General features: G+C 43.0%; 1 protein-coding gene and 1 long non-coding RNA gene across 45 annotated transcripts in view; one reads left to right on the top strand and one right to left on the bottom strand.

Annotated features, from left to right (window-relative positions):
- Positions 1-18,335, top strand: part of MSI2 (musashi RNA binding protein 2) — a 413,369-nt gene that overhangs the window by 270,510 nt on the left and 124,524 nt on the right. Inside the window, exon 1 of one of the 44 annotated variants that reach the window (XM_079955723.1) lies at positions 9,946-9,966. The exons of the other annotated variants lie outside the window; for them this stretch is intronic. The gene's annotated coding sequence lies outside the window, so the exon portion shown is untranslated. Of the gene's footprint in view, positions 1-9,945; positions 9,967-18,335 lie in introns of those variants that run through there. 44 annotated transcript variants of the gene reach the window in all.
- LOC307203582 lies at positions 4,795-9,752 on the bottom strand. The gene is made up of 4 exons (XR_013833305.1): positions 9,619-9,752; positions 8,230-8,352; positions 8,064-8,148; positions 4,795-5,584 (listed from the first exon to the last, which is right to left on the bottom strand). It is a non-coding gene; the product is annotated as an uncharacterized lncRNA (long non-coding RNA).

Below are 18,335 nucleotides of genomic sequence, written 5' to 3'. Positions count from 1 at the left end.
TTGGTGAATAGTTCAGTTGATCAAAGGAGGAACAAATTGGTTAGCTCCCTGTCTGCTGTGAGGTTGCGGCAGGATGAACCTGTCGTATCCGTGGTCTTTGCATAAGACAGACAGCTGAAGCAGCAGGAAGCATCTCTGGGCCTTAACAGCACAGCTCATGTTAGGAAAAAAACAATGGGATCAGGTTCCAGTCGGGTCAAAGCAACAATGTTACAAACTGATTGGACACTTCAGGTGACCATTTGAACACTCCCAGTTTGGATCACTGCTACACTACCTTGTTTCCCCCCCCCCACAAGTGTGATTTCCTATCTGTGGACAGAAGGACAAAGCTGCACAGATTAAAAAGCAAAACAAAGCCAAACTTAGTCACTGTGTTTAAACTGCATAGTAAGATTTCTATTAATGATGGATAGCTTGATATGAAATTGGCCTGGTTTTATAGGGTTTCTAGGCCAGTGTTTGAGTTGGGTGGGAAGCTCATTTTTTTCTTAAGGGTTCCATCCTTGCTCATACTGTTGTTATGTGCACTGATGGTGCCATGCATATGCAATCATAGAATCGTAGAGTTGAAAGGGACCCCAAGGGTCATCTAGTCCAACCCCCTGCAATGCTGGAATCTCAGCTAAAACCTCCATGACAGATGGCCATCCAACCTCTGCTTTAAAACCTCCAAGGAAGGAGAGTTCACAACTTCCGGAAAGAGACCGTTCCACTGTTGAATAGCTCTTACTGTCAGAAAGTTTTCCCATATATTTAGTTGGAATCAAACATTATGAGATGGACAAATTATTACTGCTAACCAGGTCATTGTGAGCTGTAATGACTTGGGTCTAGTGCTACCATTAGGCCAGCTAGGCAGCCGCCTAGAGCACAGACCACAAAAGGGTGCAGTACTGCTCCTTGAGGGGCACACTTTTATATCTGTGCTGTGACCTTATAGCAATAGCTCAAAGGCTTCCAAAATCTATGCTGCTGCAAGGAGTACTTCTCTTCATAAAGGTAAAAAGGTAAAGGTACCCCTGCCCGTACGGGCCAGTCTTGACAGACTCTGGGGTTGTGCGCCCATCTCACTTAAGAGGCCAGGGGCCAGCGCTGTCCGGAGACACTTCCGGGTCACGTGGCCAGTGTGACACCGCTGCTCTGGCGAGCCAGAGCCGCACACAGAAACGCCGTTTACCTTCCCGCTGGTAAGCGGTCCCTATTTATCTACTTGCACCCGGAGGTGCTTTCGAACTGCTAGGTTGGCAGGCGCTGGGACCGAGCAGCGGGAGCGCACCCCGCCGCAGGGATTCGAACCGCCGACCTTTCGATCGGCAAGCCCTAGGCGCTGAGGCTTTAACCCACAGCGCCTCATACTACAACAAAAACTGCTGCACAAAGTGTCTAATGTTTCTGTTTCTCTAAGGATCCTTCCTACACTTCCAGTGTTACGGGAAAGTGGTAAGCCCAGTTTCTCAAAGCTCAGACTTATAAAAAATCACATATGCTCAACAGTTTTGCGAAAGAAACTAGTTAGCCTGACAGCTATGTCAGTTGAACATGCCCAAGCATCAGCACTTGACCTGTAGTAATTGGTGACAAAATTTGCAAGGGAAGAGGCACACAAAGCAAGATGTTGATGTGCCTGAAATTGAAACTTTAAAGAGACTTAAATTTTAACATCACAATTCACAAGCTTATTCAAAATGATTTGTGTGCTAAACCATTTTCTTTTGTATTTGAGAAGGATAATCAAATATTACTTATTCTGACAATCTAAAGTGAATTAAGCAGTTTCAAATTTTGTGCTTTTAATTCTTTCTACAATACATCTGTTTCTGAAGTTAGCAATCTTTTTGGAGTGGTGGTGGTGCAAGAGTTAGCCTTGCCTAAACTGCAAAAGAGCCTGGCACCAGCACTGTAGTGACGGATCTTGATTTTATCATTGCATTCTCCCTCTCTCTTTGCATCCTATTACAGTATTTCAGAGGAAACTTTGACCGTTCCCATCCTTTGCCAGCCTTTTTTCATCTGGATGGATCAGAAGAAAAGTTAAATTGTGTCCAACCAGCAGTTTTCATGGAAAAGAGAAAAAGTGTTGTTTGCCCCCTTCTCTACTTATGGGACTAATTAAAATGGATTAGCAGCTATCTCGGCTGGCCTGGGCAAGGAGGTCTGGCCATTATTGTTGAAGAATAGGATGGTGATGGTGTTGACCATGGGTAGACAAACTAAGGCCTGGGGGCCGCATCCGGCCCAATCGCCTTCTAAATCCGGCCTGCGGACGGTCCAGGAATCAGCATGTTTTTACATAAGTAGAATGTGTCCTTTTATTGAAAATGCATCTCTGGGTTATTTGTGGGGCCTGCCTGGTGTTTTTACATGAGTAGAATGTGTGCTTTTATTTAAAATGCATCTCTGGGTTATTTGTGGGGCATAGGAATTCATTCATCCCCCCCCCCCAAAAAAAAATAGTCGGGCCCCCAACAATGTCTGAGGGACAGTGGACCGGCCCCCTGCTAAAAACGTTTGCTGACCCCTGGTATTGACTGACATGGGGGACCCAGGAGCCCTGGGTACAAAACTCCTGATGTTTATCGGTTATAATTGAGCACAGAGAAGGATTTTTGTTCAAGGGGAAACTTAGAATCAAGGGCAACAAAGCACATTTTGAAAACAGTGTATGCCTTTCTACTCATGTCTCTGGAAGATTCATATGGCCACTTTTTAATATGCTGAAGGTGGGAGTTTGTTTTCTCAGGATGGATTTTTGCAGTAAAAAGTACCTGTGTGATGTACACCTGGGCATAGTTTGGCACCAGTGCTGATGTGGCTCCTCCTGAAAGACGAAGGTTGAGATATTCCTCATTGCAAAGTTTCATCTTTATGCAGTGCCGTCATGAAAGAAAGAGGCGGCAGGGGGAGAGGCTGGTCCTGTTGGAAGCAAACCCTCACTCTGTGACAAAAAGGCCTTTGAAAATGATCACAGGGGCCTTTAGTTCTGTCAGCTTTTGATATAGACATAACTTGGGGGGAGAACAGGGTGCTGCCTTTGTTCAGCAGAAAAAGCAGACACACATTGTTAGTTTTAAGCTTTGGCGATAGATTCTGTCTGCTACGCAGACGGCAGGAACATCTCCGATTTGATTGTATTTACATACATTCCAGTTCCAAACAGATTGTCGCCCCAACACAGATGCCTGAGCTTTCTGTTTGCTAGAGCAGAGGTATATATGCCGTTCTTTGCACTTGCTGACAGCTGCCGAAGAAAGCTGCATTTTTTTTCAGTGTGCAACCAGTTGCTCTTCTTTTAATACCTACCGGGCTTGTCTGAAAGGCATCCGTTATCTGTTAAAGCCGCAGGAGATTTTTCTTTCCTTCTGACAATCTGACATGGGGGTTGTAAATGGGTGTTTCTGTAATTGGCATGTCTCCCTGTACTCCCCAGTTCTTAAAGATATATGTAAAACATGATTATCTTAATAGAACTTCTCATTTGCTGGTGTTCATGTTAAACCCAGACCTGTTTGCTTTGATATGCATTTAAGGAACTGATGTTATCCTCCTCTTGTTGCCTGTGGCCTTGAACATTAAAGCAGACGCATCAAATCTGATGCTATATGAGAGGCTCACTCCTTACTCCTTAACAGCTCAATTTTCCTTTGAAAATATGGATCAGAAACAAACGTTGGTATGTTTGTGAGTTTGCTCTGGACGTGTGTGTGTGAGTGAAACATCTAAAGCTATGTTGTGTTGCTGCTTGTGGTGTTCGTTGAGGAGCTATTTACATAGAATATATTCTACTTTTGTAAGTGGGTAAGATGAGGGTCTTCATTGATATTCACGTAATATTTTCTTGATGATGCCATGCCAAATAGTAAAAATTATTGCATGTGCCAAGGCTCCTTTTGTGTGTTTGGTGCAGTAGGTCAGTGGCAACCAGGAGAGCTGTAAACAGAGCAGAAGCAACAGTGTCTAAACTTTCCCATCCCATTTTCTACCTTTCTAAAATAGAGGCAACATGGAGGCCCAGTCCACACTCTTCTTGGCCTTCACATATTTGCCCAAAGACGTGCATGGTGCAGGCAATAAGCTTTCAGCCCAGCTGGTATTGGATGGAGATGTCAATTGTATGAACTGGCACCTTCATGTGTGTGCATGGGGGCATCAGTTCATATAGCTGGCACCTCCATATCATCCTAACCGGGTCATGAGCCTGCCAGGTGCCGTTCTCCCCCCACTCCTTATGACTGGGCTAAGGAGCCTCTGAACCTGCCTAGTGTGTAAATGCCCCAGTCATTAGAAGCCCCAAATTCAAGGGGAAATACAGTATAATTAATAACTATGCACCAAAGCAAATGCTTTACCAATGTCCCGACCCCTTCCTCAATTTACATCTATACTGTGTAAGGGATACTGTTTTCTTTCTTTTTAAACTATAGATAACTCTGAACTTTCAGGAAATGGAAAATGAGTGGGGGATTTTGCTCTATGTACTGGCTGCCCACTCTTTGACTGTACCATCTTATGCTTTACATTGAACTGGGCTTGGTGTGGTTCAGTGGATGAATGATATACAGGCATGCAATGCAGAGCAGATCCCACAGAGTTTTGTACAACAACCTGTAGAAAGCCCATAGCAAAGATCTGCTTTCAAGCTCAAAAAGTCCTAAACACAACCAATCATTTCTTTTATAGCTGCACAAAGTATTGGTCATTCATCTCCCTGATGCCTTACACTCGGATAAAACCTTTGACTGTACAGAGATTATCTTTTTCCCAGGTTAATGTTATATGCCAGTTTATCTTAAGTATTGGGCAGCTGCTGTCTGCCCAGCAATATAGTTGCTATGATTATGGAATGCTGCCTGAAGCGAAAGCCTGAAGGGGAAGAGTTATTACAGAATCAATGGAATTATTATAGCCCAAGGTCAGGTGTGTCATTTTTTTTGCGCTTACTTCTCTTGACCACAGTCAGTGCTTTTATTGTATCTGCTTTGTGGACTTCTGAGCTTCCAGCCCCTTCCAGCTCCTCTACAATGTCTGTCATGCAGAGTGAGTGGAAGGATCAAGAGTTTTCTCCCAAACAAATCAGGGTTGAAAGGAACCTTGGCCTGTTTCCTGTCACAGTGCCCCTGTCTTTGGAACAACACCCAGTGCAACAAAACTCTTTGTCCTATAAAAACATCTGGGCAATTAGACATTTTGTTTATTTAAAGCCCCAACTGGAATTGTAGCAGCCCCACTTCACAAGGCAGGCAGGCTAGGGCAGCCATTGATCTGACCTTGGACGACAAGGCCACTCGGGACACTGTAAAACCACATGCACCCTTCAAAGTGACCAAATGCTGCTGCTGGTAGCTGTGTTTTCTCTTTTCTCGGCATGATTAAAAAGACACATGAATATCTTTGTGATTAGAAGGACATATGATTTTCTCCTTCACTATCCACCCTGATTCTTCCCTCAATAACCAGTCACTTAGGAGTCACCTTGAGCGCTGAGCCTCAGCTGTTGAGAAAATTCCCCCATGCGAAGTCAGTGCTGCAGACACGTCATTGCTCTTTTGCTCTGTCCTGCAGCTGTTGATCGCCTCAGTGGAGTCTGGTGATGAGAATTAAATAATTTCAGTGGCAAGAGCGGGGAGGGCTCTGAGTAGAGGCATTCTTTTCCGGCTTAGCTTTGGTAAATGGCCAATGCTGCATTTTATGCAACGTATCATTTCCCACCCCCCTTGTCTGAAACCAGATGATGAGCCACCCCTAGAATAGTTGCTCCATGCTTTCTTTGCTTTCTTTTGCCAGATGCCGATGATTCCCAGGGAGGAAGGTGTGTCGCCTCCTAATTGATGGGCCTAAGTCAGATACATGGTAGTTTGGACTGGTAGGATTTGCGGCTTTATTCAGGTGCATCGGAGGCATTTCTAACAACCAGTGCAGCTTAGCTCCAATATCTGATAACTTTGGCTTAAATTTCTCAGTTACATCAGACATGCAGCTATAGCCAAATGCTTGCCATAAAGTAAAAGCTGTGTCAAAGTGTAAAATATGGGACTGGGTACAGATTTAACTTTCCTTAAAATCTTGTGTTTCCTTTAAAAAAAAGAAAGAAAAAAGAGTGACTTTCTAGTGCTTCTGGGAGTACATTGTTAGCCAAAGTCACATAGGGGGAGGGCTGAGAGTTCCAGTGGCTTCTCTGCCCGGCAGATAGTTCTTTACCCTACCCCAGACAAACAAATCTGGAATCAACAAGGCAAACTGATAATAACTAAGGAATAAGTTGTGCAAGATAGAACTTATTCAAATGTACTTGTGCAACTTTTGCAGAATTCAGCTCTTGGTACAAGATTTTAATTGCCTGGATATTAACCTTTTTATTGATTTTTATGTACGGTAAAGACAGAAAAGAGCTTGCAGTTTTCTTGGTCCTTATATGAATGCACCTTCCTTGACATAACAAAAAATCATTTATATTAAAAAATAATTATTATTTTTTGCTGTAAGGAGATTGTCAGTATTGTTCTGAACCTTTAAAGCCTTTATTTATTTATTTAAATAGTTTATATAGCACCCTTTAAGCTGGAAGTCACTAGTTATCATACAGCATAATAACTTAAAGCAATCCAGTGAGATGCTTTAAGCATCTTGGGCCTATAAATGTTTACATCTTCCATATCTCAGGAAGAATAAAAAGTGGTAGAGCATGTCAAAAGTCCAAGATAGCCTGTTTCTTCTTCTTCTTTTATGGGTAGTTTCCAGAGTTTGTCACACTCAAGAGTAGGCCCACTGAAAATAATGGACCTAACTAATTTGGGTCCATTAGTTGAATACAACCCAATGATTGTAAACTGCTTTGGGGACTCTATATTGGAAAGTCTGCACGAAATATAGTTATCTATATTCCAATATTTATCAATATTACAAATATTTATTGTAATATTTATATGTTGCCTCCTTGTGCCAGGAAATAATCAATGTGGCATTTTGAAAAAGTACTGCTTTGTTTAGGGGTGGGGAGCTTGTGATGTTTCTGGCATCCAGCTCCCATCAGCCCCAGCCAACATTGCTAGTGGTCAGGGATGATGGGAGTTGGAGTCTAGCAGCATGCAGAGAGCCCACATAGTTCCCTATCCCTAGCTTAGTTATAACCCAGCAATTTAATGGTATTTCTTTTGGATAATATAGCAGCCTGGGTAACAGAGAAACCTCATGATGAATTGGAGAGCCCTTTTGCACAAGCAAGTTCCTTCCTTAAGGATGGAAACAAATATGAGGACTAAGATGTGTTTCAGCTCTAATGCAGGCTAATTCATTTTGGCACTGTGCCAGGCAGGGTGATTAAATGTCCCGTGAAGTGCTACAATATCTTGATAATGTGCGTTCTTCGTTTGATTATGTAATCAATTATGTTGCACCTAATAAAATTTCAAATGAGTTACAAAAGCGGCAAGGAGATTGTGCCAGGTCGGGACTCATTTGGGTGCATTTGGAAGTTCTTGGCTAGTCTTCAAGCGGCAACGGAGTCTTTCTCTAGTCTTTCTCTACAAAGAAGCCGCCCAGGGGGATTGTCACCTGGTGAGGTGGGAGGAGTCTAGTCTGATTCCCTTCTGACTTCAGCTGTCATCAAAGCAGATGCTTACTGGTCCTGACTATCAGGAGAACTTTTGCACATGCTTTATAAATACTTAGTTTTTATTTGTATAGTTAAATTGTTTAAAGAATGTGTATCTGCCTTTCTGGGACGCGGGTGGCACTGTGGGTTAAACCACAGAGCCTAGGGCTTGCTGATCAGAAGGTCGGCAGTTCGAATCCCCGTGACGGGGTGAGCTCCCGTTGCTCGGTCCCTGCTCCTGCCAACCTAGCAGTTCAAAAGCACGTCAAAGTGCAAGTAGATAAATAGGTACCGCTCCAGCGGAAAGGTAAACGGTGTTTCCGTGCTCTGCTCTGGTTTGCCAGAAGTGGCTTAGTCATGCTGGCCACATGACCCAGAAGCTGTACGCCGGCTCCCTCGGCCAATAAAGCGAGATGAGCGCTGCAACCCGAGAGTCGATCACAACTGGACCTAATGGTCAGGGGTCCCTTACCCTATACCTTTATCTGCCTTTCTGCTGTTACTTTCCCATCAGTAGTTCCTATCAGTAGTTTTTAAAGATCTGTCAGTATCTGTAACTGAAATGCAGAACCGTTATAACTCAAATTTGAACAAAAAATGCACAATTTTTGGGGGGTGGGGGAATGGCACAAAACTACCTGGAAGGAAGGAGGCTTCTGATAATTAAATGTCCCTGTTGTTATAGATCTGGGCATCTCTGTAGTTGCTACAAATCCATCCTTCTATTTTTAGTCAGAAAAGCATGAAAACAAGGAGTGAGACTGAAGATGGAAAAAGGAAAACGGGGGAAGGAAGGAAGTGCTTATATATCATTTGGGCATATCAAGTTTTCAACGTGGCTTACTATAATAATGAAAATAACAATGATGAGAATAACATTAACTCCAAAGTAAAAACAAAACAAAACTAGCGGTTCTTGTTGTTTAGTCAGGGTCTTTTCCAGGGAGTCTTCTCTTCTCATGAGGTGGCCAAAGTATTGGAGCCTCAGCTTCAGGATCTGTCCTTCCAGTGAGCACTCAGGGCTGATTTCCTTCAGAATGGAGAAGTTTGATCTTCTTGCAGTCCATGGGACTCTCAAGAGTCTCCTCCAGCACCATAATTCAAAAGCATAAATTCTTCGGTGATCAGCCTTCTTTATGGTCCAGCTCTCACTTCCATACATCACTACTGGGAAAACCATGGCTTTAACTATACGGACCTTTGTCGGCAAGGTAAATGTCTCTGCTTTTTAAGATGCTGTCTAGGTTTGTCATTGCTTTTCTCCCAAGAAGCAGGCGTTTTTTAATTTTGTGGCTGCTATCACCATCTGCAGTGATCATGGAGCCCAAGAAAGTAAAATCTCTTACTGCCTCCATTTCTTCCCCTTCTATTTGCCAGGAGGTGATGGGACCAGTGGCCATGATCTTAGTTTTTTTGATGTTGAGCTTCAGACCATATTTTGCACTTTCCTCTTTCACTCTCATTAAAAGGTTCTTTAATTCCTCCTCACTTGCTGCCATCAAGGTATTCTGCCATGCACTGAATTATGGAGAAAGCTAGAGACTTCCAGTAAGACATCTACTTCTGCTTCATTGGCTATGCAGAAGCATTTGACTGTGTCGACCACAGCAAACTATGGCAAGTTCTTAAAGAAATGGGAGTGCCTGATCACCTCGTCTGTCTCCTGAGAAATCTCTTATGTGGGACAAGAAGCTAAAGTTAGAACTGGATATGGAACAACTGATTAGTTCAAAAATGGGAAAGGAGTATGACAAGGCTGTATGTTGTCTCCCTGCTTATTTAACTTATATGCAGAATTCATCATGCGAAAGCCTGGACTGGATGAATCCCAAGCCAGAATTAAGATCGCCGGAAGAAATATCAACAACCTCAGATATGCAAATGACACAACTAGGGGAGAGGGGTCCAAATAAAGACAACACTACAGCTATGCACATATATTCAGATATAACATGGTACATAGCTTATCTGAGACCAAACAAAGCACACAGTGTGCCTCAGAAACACCCTTCAGGTGGGGGAGATACCTTGCAAGCAAATTCAGACCCTAATTCTTCGTGCAGTCCTGTTTTACGGCCAGGTAGGAACAGCTACTGAGGAAGACAGTTTTGGACGCAAGAACATAGGAAGTGACCTCCCTGCTGGATCAGACCAAGGGCACATCTTGTCCAGCATTCTGTTCTCACAGTGGCCAGCCAGATCTCCATGGGAAACAGAACCTGAGCCCAACAGTGCTCTTCCCACCTGTGATAACAAGCAACTGGTATTCGGAGGCATACTGCCTCTGGCAGTGGAGGGAGAGCGTAATAATGGCTAGAGGAGAGGAAGAGCTAAATAGCCGTTGGTTTCTGCGAAGCCACGTCTAATATGTGTGTGTAAGTTTAGACCTATACAATGTGAACCTATATACCTGCCTTTATCATCTGTTCTGGCTGGCGGCAATCCTGAGGTCTCCCTAGGGAGAGGGGTGCCCTTCCCTCCCATGAGATCTTCAACTGAGGCATCTGTGGCCCTCCGAATGTGGTTGGATTCCCAGTATTCATTGGTTCCTCCCCACTTGGCCATTGACCAGGGTTGGTAGGGCTGGAGAGCCACAGGTACCCTATTCCTGCTTTAACTGGAGAAAGTAAGAGTGGCTGGGACCCTCCTTAGTACTAACTTATGGTATCTCCCCATAAGTTAGTACTTATGGCTCAGGGGGAAAATGGAATTTCATTCATGTCAGTCGATAAGAGAAAGAGAGCACCTGACAGGTAGACCAGCATTTGAGTTAGGAAGCATTTTTATTTCATTGCCCTTCTTATTTTTATTTGGAGCTTTGTGTTTCCTTCTAAGTAATTTTGAACAAATGACTTGTTCAAAGAGGCAGTTAATAACTATTAACCAGAGATTTGGTTAGATGGAATTTCTTTCTATTTTCAATTGCTTTGGCATTGCAAGGTGAATGTGGATAATTAGGTTTGCTACTCGGGAGTTGTTTGAATCAAATCAGGCATGTTTATTTTTCAACTGGATTCCAGCCTTTATGATGTTTGTTTCTCTTTGCCTGTTTAAATTAATCAGAGTGGACACAATCCACTGAAATCTTTCTCTTCGTATGACTCGTGGAAATGAATGGGCGCCATCTTCTGTTGAATACATCTTTTAGTAGGAGAACTTCCCAGTGGACTGTGCCTTTAGGAATAATTTTCTCCCCTAATTACTGTGTTTGACAGAGTGGATATTGGCTGCCGTGTACTGATAACCTTGAATCTACTGAGACTCGTTATGCATCGCTATTATGCATAATATTTCTAATTCTCATTTTTGTACAAGTTGGGCCTTTAGGATCCCAAACTGTTCTCTGAGGTGCTATTTGGCTCTCACATGCTACTGCCAGGCCTATTTTGGGAGTGAAGAGCTGCAGTTGAGGAAGGTCTCCTCTGGCAGCCCGTTGATGGCGTTCCCATAGACAAGGAGCCAATTTTGAAATAAGTGGATCCCACAGACAAGCTGTTGTCATTTTCCCCTGCTTTTGTTTCATTTTTAAAACGTTGCTATCAACCAGTTGGAATATGGGCTGTGAGTATCGCAGGGAGTAATCTAATTAGTATGAAGTCAATTCACTCGCTCCTTTTGTGTCTCGTGATTAAATAAGTGGGAAAATGGCTTGAAAATTAGGTGCTAGAACGACCCAATTACATTTCTGTAGCTTTTTGTATTCAATTTCATAAACAATTTTGCTCTTCACTGGTTAATCAGTGAATGTCTTTTTTCAGTTTGAAAAGCACTTTTGAAATTATAATGCAATTAAATTGTGTGTGGATGTTCTGGCATAGTGAATGTGAAAGCTCTGGGCCTGGCAGGCCGCCATATTGTACCTTGACAGTTATGAGTTCCCAAGCTTGGCAGCTTGTGTGTGTTATCCATAGTATTGGTCATGCTGGATTACTGTAAAGTACAGCTGCTTCGACCAGTTGTCATCCAAGAATGCCATATTCAGTCCACTGTCTCTACATGCCACCTTTCTTGTGACCATGCATGCGTTGTGCTAACATGGCTTCCAACACTTGTTGGATGAAAAACAGGTACACTTGTTTCACGATCCATGAACCTCTCGGACAAGTCCCAAACAGGAAAAAAACCCCACACAGGTATACAGTGGTGCCCCGCAAGACGAACGCCTCGCAAGACGGAAAACCCGCTAGAGGAAAGGGTTTTCCGTTTTGGAGGCGCTTCGCAAAACGAATTTCCCTATGGGCTTGCTTCGCAAGACGAAAATGTCTTGCGAGTTCCTGCGGGTTCCCCCCCCTTTTTCCCCCTTTTCCTAAGCCGCTAAGCCGCTTATCAGCTGATCCGCTGATAAGCCGCTTAACAGCTGATCGCTAAAAGCTGCTAAACCGCTAATAGCGCTAATCCGCTAAGCTGTCAATGGGCTTGCTTCGCAAGATGAAAAAAACGCTATACGAAGAGCCTCACGGAACGGATTAATTTTGTCTTGCGAGGCACCACTGTACATGCTTGTATTCACCTAAATACTGTTTTGCACATTGTGCACAGCCAACCCCAGTTTACCACTGTCTATACATTCAACAGCAAGTTGCAGTTCTCCAACAGGTCCACCTGAATGTGAGGTAACCAGATCTGTGCACTATTATTTTGTAGGCATACACCTAAGATGTGTTAAATGTTTACCTGTGCATGAAGCAAGCCAGTCAAGTAACTAATGACACAACTGTGTTAAGGGAACTGCAGTTTACTGTAATGCGGAAACAAGTAAGCCACTTTCATAAGTACCAGCATCTTGCACACCTTCTTAAACTATCTTCAAAATGTGTGTATTCTTCTTGAAAGTACTTTTTTCTCATACCAACTGCAGCTCTTTCCCTTGTATAAGCCTAGCTCCTCAAAGACTTTAAAATTCAAAATAAAGACACTAGCAAAGATATCGTGCCAAGTGGCAAAGCTGGGTATGGGTACACTGGAAAAGATACTTCTGTATTAGGTATGCTTTGGGTACACATGGGAAACTGGAGCAAATAATTAGAAATTAAGCTCCCCTTTTTGCATAATAAATACCTTTGTGAGCATCTTATCTACATATTTTAAACAATGAGGTCATCATTGTGCACAGGACTTCGCAACACCAGTACCGCCTAGCAATATTCTTCCAAAAGGCCAAAGCCAATCTATGGCTAGATTTGCACATATGGTTTGTTTGGGCAAATTTTGCCTGGATTCTGGCCATGCCACCTGATGCCAGTGTGGCCCGTTAGCTGGTCAAGATTCTGATCTGTCTGTCTGTCTGTCTGTCTGTCTGTCTGTCTGTCTGTCTGTCTTTAGCTCCTTTAGAATCAGCATCATCAGGCAGAATGTGTGGATAGTATTGTGCCCAATCATAAACGAGCCTATGAGAGAAGTAGGATTGGCATCTAAGTGAAGGAGCAATATCCATTGATGTAGGGTGGTTCTCAACTTATAGTTCAATTGCCAGAGAAGCTCTATCTTTTGAAGCTTAGGTTATTTCATCCCCTAGGATGGAAGTGAGAGCTGCCCAATGGAAAAATCCAGGATTTTAGCATTCTTGTGTTTGGGCAGCAAAAATAATCGCTGATGCACTTTCTTACCGAGGTCTCATTTCACAAGAGAAACATTTTTTATTTTAACAAATACATTTTAAAGTACTATGCTAATGCAGCCCATTATCCACAGTTGTAAGTGGCGGCTGGGGGGGGGGGGCAGGTTCGTGGCAATGGCTCTGTGCGTGTGTGTGTTGAAGAGCAGTAGAGGCTTATGACTGTCTTGTAATGTAATCCACTGTTAATATTGCTGGACAGGATGGGACGACTGGAGACAGTTTAGATTTCCCTTCAGCAGCATCCAGTCTAGTTACATTTCTCTCTGCAACCCTCTCCCAGCAAAAACAAAGCACTTAGAAGCCTTGTGCTCCATTGACTTGTGTGCAGACAAGTTGCATTTTTAAAAGCTTAAGAACAAAATAGATACGTTTCATACAAAATAAGAGTAAAATTTACCTAATTAGCAGAGGGAGAAAGAGAGAGCAGAATGCAATTTAGGCTGAATCAAGGTAGAGAACCTGAACGTGGCAGCATGTCTGCCATCCCCCTACATTCCCTGAATATGCCCAGCCTGTCTTTTTGGCTGTTGGTTGGTTTCTGCTCAGTTCCTTTCTGCGCACAGGGTACAGGTAACTCACCAGTGACCTGTTTGGCTGGAGTGCCACAGTGTGGGGGTCTCTGTAGAGTTTTGTTTTATATGTTTTGGTTCGCACCATACTTAGCTGATTTAAAGTGTTAATTAATCTAAGGGTTAAAATAGATAAAAGAGTATATTCTGTCTCTTTGTCTCTGTCTTGCTCTCTCTCTTTGCAGCTCGTGTTTTCAGTGGAGCTATCTGTACCTTGTGTTTTGGAAAGGGATTATCGTGAGGTGGGGAGAGCTGAATCTTAATATTTCTCTACTGCTCAGCAAAAAACCTCTGCTTTACGGCATGTCAGATATATAAAACTATATCCTTGCAAATGCACAGTATAGTCCGCTAACACTCAGTTATGATTGTCACTTCTGCAGTTTGATAGTTCATTACTCACAATTTGTGATCATACGTAAGCTATGCCCACTGCAAGTGATTCTTCTTTTCTAGGTCACCATCTTATTACTGTCTTTCAGCATGAAAATCTATTCAGATTTTGCTGGCCATAAAGCCATCTGACCAAGCATACATCCCGAGTGTCTCAGCAGGCTTTATACAAAGGACAGTCATGCACATTATGGACCTGGTCTACATGGGTGTAACCTTTCCTCCATTGCTGTGTTGCTGTATCTCCCAGCACCCATCGGTTGGAGATGAAGAGCATAAAAACCTTTCTGCAAGTTACAAGATTTCATATCTTAAAGACAGTAAGGTCGACTAGATGACCGATTAATAAAAATGAGAGATCTTAGCTACTTGTTGTCATGCCACCTGGTATGCAGCAGCAGTCTGACCTTCAGAGTTACCTTGCCTTGTAGTAAACATTTGGTTAGTAAAAATACGTTTTGGGGCCTGAGGCGAACCACAAACTGGAATCTCCTTCCTCACCAGAGAGGAAATGATGAGTGAAGATCTACAACAGGAACAAGGTTGGTAGTGGGAAAATAAAGATCTAAATTGGGATCTGCTGCCTCTGCATCCTGCTGCTTGAGGCAGTCATCTCACCTTTCCTCATGGATACGCTGGCCCTGGCTCAAGATCTAATGAGTTTGTATTAAGCAGGAATCACAGGTTTCTCGCTCTCTTGCTCCGTGTGTGTGTGTGTGTGTGTGTGTGTGAGAGAGAGAGAGAGAGAGAGAGAGAGAGAACCTTGAAATGAAGCATAGGCAGTTTTTGCAATAAAATTATATGAATATTGGTCAGTCTAACAACATCATTATTTCAAGAAACAAGATTTAAATGAATTGTTCCCAAGATGGTAAATGTGTTCTGGATTGGTAGTGTTTAAGAAAGGAAGCGTTAGAAATGCAGACATTGAAATAAATAATAGTTTCTGATAAAATAGTATTTAATTAAGTTTTTTAAAATACATTTTCTTGCTTTTAAAAAATTGCCAGCTTATTGTCGAAATGGGATAGAATTGACTCGTGTGAAATTAACATGAACTGGAAATACACTGATGTATTCATCCCTATTAAACACAGACTATACTCTAAAGTCTTTCCTCCTGCTGCTATCCAGAAACCACACAGGCAACCAAGACCATGTGCCTGTCGGATTGCAGCTCCTGTCAAAGAGTTAATAAATTTAATTTGTTATTTGAATGATTCACAGTACAATCATATACATGTGTACTCGGTGGTAAGCCTAATTGAAATCAAATACGTGAGTTATGATCCAGGGGTTGAAGCAATTCCTGCATCTGGAAAAGCCTTTTTAATTTGGGGAAGGGGGAAGGCAAGGAACAGTGGGCAGGGGAGAGATGTATAAAATTATGCACAGTGTGGAGGAAGTGAATAGACACGAGGTTTTTCTTTCCTCTCTCTTAATACTAGATTTAGGTTAGTCAACAGTAGGTACTTATTCCCGTAGTGTATAGCTAAACTATGAACTCCACTACCGTAAGATGAAGTGATGGCCACCAAACTGGTTGGCTTTAAGAGCAGACTAGTCATGATGGCTGTATTACCTCCAGCCCCAGAGCCAATATGCACTGGGTACCAGTTGCTGGGGAATATGAGCATGAGGGTGCTGTTACGCTCAGGTCCTTCTGGCAGGCTTCCCTTAGGCATCTGGATGGCCACTGTGAGAACAGGGTGCTGGCCTTTGATCTGAATCAGCAGCCAGACTCTTATAGAACTGTATCTCATGAATCATCTTCATGGTGGAATAGCTGTGCCCGGCCATTCCTGCGGCAGCTGGCAAGTTCTTTCTCCCACTCCCCTCCAAGCTTTTGTGAATTGCAGTCATTTACATCGGGAACAAAAGTGTAAAAGCGCCATCATTAAAGGTGAAGAAAGTGGTTATAGAAATAATGACTTGCTTGGCAGCTTTTAACAAGTCAGCTAATAGAATTGGGTGCCCTTGGCTTAGGACTCTAACCTTCTTTAAGTGATCATTACCGGACTAATAAAGACCCCTGGAACAGGCCGTTACAACTTAATTGAGACATAGAGTTCTGTTGGGCGTGTGCTGTGCCTCCATCTTTCAAGAGGCAGGATCTGTCGGCAATTGGTACCTTACGAGAAATGGGGAGCAGCTTTAATAAGCGATTGGCACATCTGCTCCATCTTGTGCCAGATTAGCTCATGGTGGCTGTACATGTCACTTTGCCTTTAGCTCTTGGCTGCTTGTTGGTTGTGTTTTGATCTGAGGCAAAGCTGTGATCTGTCAGGGCAGGGGGTTGATGGAAGGGGAAGGGGGTGCCATTTTCTAGCTTGTTGTATTAATATGTCTCTCTTACACATATATTTTTGGCAATTGATTCAACAAAGAAAAGGACAAGACTCCTGGGACTGTGGTCTTGACCTAGAGACTTCTTGCCTTAGCACTTAAGTATGAGTTCATTTTGAGTAGGACTATATTATGACCTCAGCATATGCGAGACCAACACATTCATATCTCATTCCCTTCTCTGATGGCGCTCCCTTGAATTTGCACCGAGAGAGACACTTGAAGTGGCTGCTCTATAATTGTGGAACCCCCTTCCTTCCCATCTTCCAAAAGACTTACTTTTTTTTCTTTTGCATTTTGGTTTGTGGGGCAGGGGTCCCAAGACAAAGATTTATGTAGTAGGTTTTTATTGTACCTTAAAATGAGAGGTGGAAACTTTAATTATTAAGCCAGCATGTTCTGTTTAGTTACTTTCCTATGCTCTTTTTGACTGAGCTCTGCAGCTTCAGAGCCTCACTTTCTGTCTAAGATGGAAATTTGTAACAACCCATCAGATGGGAAATATGCTGAATTGCATTATATTGATTGCTTTCTCCATTAGGTACCTCAAAGAAGAGCCTAACTCATGATTGATAGATGTTGTGAGTGAACCTAAAAGTATGTGGATTGTCCCTTCATTTCACATTTGGTTCCAGCAGAAATTTGGCTTCAAAATCTGATCTGGGATTTTTTTTAAAAAAGGAAAGAAAATAAAAATATTTCCAGGTGGGCTCTAAATGTAAGGCAATACCCGCCCCCCTTGCCCACTTCCTTTCTCTTTGTTTGGCATGCCAGTTTTCTAGGTAAAGAAAAGAAATTTAATATTCCCTGGCTCCCAGTACATTTCTTGAGTGCAATTGAAAGTACTGGTTCTGACCTTTAAAGGACTGCCTACTCCCACATCAACCTTCCTCTGAGATCATCCACAGAGGACCTTCTCTGTGTGTCACCTGCCTCCAAGTGTGTCAAGAGGGTGTTTACTGGAGAGGGCCTTGTGTGTAGGGGCAACCCAACTGTGGAACTCTCCTTCGAATGGAGATGGGCAATTAAATGAATAAATGATCTCCCACCTGCAGTCTGAAGCAGGCAGAGCCCTGAGATTGACTATACCAGTGAATACTAGGCCTAAGCATAAACCCACCTTAGGGTGCTCCAGATTGATATTCCTTTCATGTGATGGTTCTGAGGCATTTGGAGCTGGAGTTATGAAAGCAATGGGAGATTGAGGAGAGATGGGTTCATGAGGGAAAGGGCCCCTTGCTGAGGATCAACCAGTGGGTCACAGCTCTGATAATTAACTTGGATACATTCTCCATCAATTGCAACCAGAATGTTCCTCCCTTGGTAGCGGCAGGCCTCTGTAATGAAACACATGCCAGTTAGTTTGCTGTGTAAACCTTAGCTGCTTACCACCCTCAAAGCGTGATATGTCCACCAACCTAACAGTTACCTCACCCAGTCCACATTTTACCAGCTTCTTTGCAACAATATCATAGAGGACTTTGTCAAAAGCCTTACTGAAATCAAGATACACTACATCCACAGCATTCTCCTGATTCACCATCAAGGATCCCCTTTCCTCACGAGCCCATCTCTCCTCAATTTCCCATTGCTTTCGTAACTCCAGCTCCAACTGCCTCAAAATCATCACATGAAAGGAATACCAATCCAGGAACTCTATCAAAAAGAAAGAAATTGTAGAGTTCTACACTCAGTCCCCCACCCAATTTGAAACCATACCAAACCCTTAGCTTTGCAAATGTAGTAGCAGTTTTATTGCTGCACCACTAGGTTGTAGTAGAATAATAATAATAATAGAATCTTAGAGTTGGAAGGGATC

Source organism: Podarcis cretensis (genome assembly GCF_951804945.1).
Source record: "Podarcis cretensis genome assembly, chromosome: 15".
NCBI classification, from domain to species: Eukaryota; Metazoa; Chordata; class Lepidosauria; order Squamata; family Lacertidae; genus Podarcis; species Podarcis cretensis.
This window is presented reverse-complemented; position numbering and strand designations above follow the sequence as displayed.